Genomic DNA, 481 nt, shown 5'->3' with positions numbered 1-481 from the left:
TGGGAAAGCCATTCCCTGTGTCCTGTGTCTCCAGGCCCTTGACACAAGTCCCTCTGCAGCTCTCTTGGAGCCCCTTGAGGCACTGCAAAGGGCTCTGAGGTCTCCCTAGAGCCTTCTCCAGGCTGAACAATCCCAATTTTCTCAGTCTTTAGTTAACTACCCTCCACTCTCCCCCTCTCTCTGCCTTGCAGCCACAACAACCCAGAAGCAGCACAACAAACCCAGGACAGCCCATGTTCTCAACATCTGCAAACCCCCAGCCCCACAGCCACCACCACACGGTGGGTTACAGCTCCAGGACCACCACTCCTCTCTGGGGCACAGCCCTGGGACCACCAGCCCACTCTGGGGCACAGTCCTGGGACCATCACCCCTCTCTGGGTAACAGCTTCAGGACCAACACCCCACTCTGGGTAACAGCTCAAGGACCACCACCACACTCTGGGACACTGCCCTGGGACCACCACAGCACCCTGGGGAG

The sequence above is a fragment of the Acanthisitta chloris genome, unplaced genomic scaffold (assembly GCF_000695815.1).
Source record: "Acanthisitta chloris isolate BGI_N310 unplaced genomic scaffold, ASM69581v1 scaffold11569, whole genome shotgun sequence".
NCBI classification, from domain to species: Eukaryota; Metazoa; Chordata; class Aves; order Passeriformes; family Acanthisittidae; genus Acanthisitta; species Acanthisitta chloris.
Note: the sequence above shows the minus strand (reverse complement) of the source record.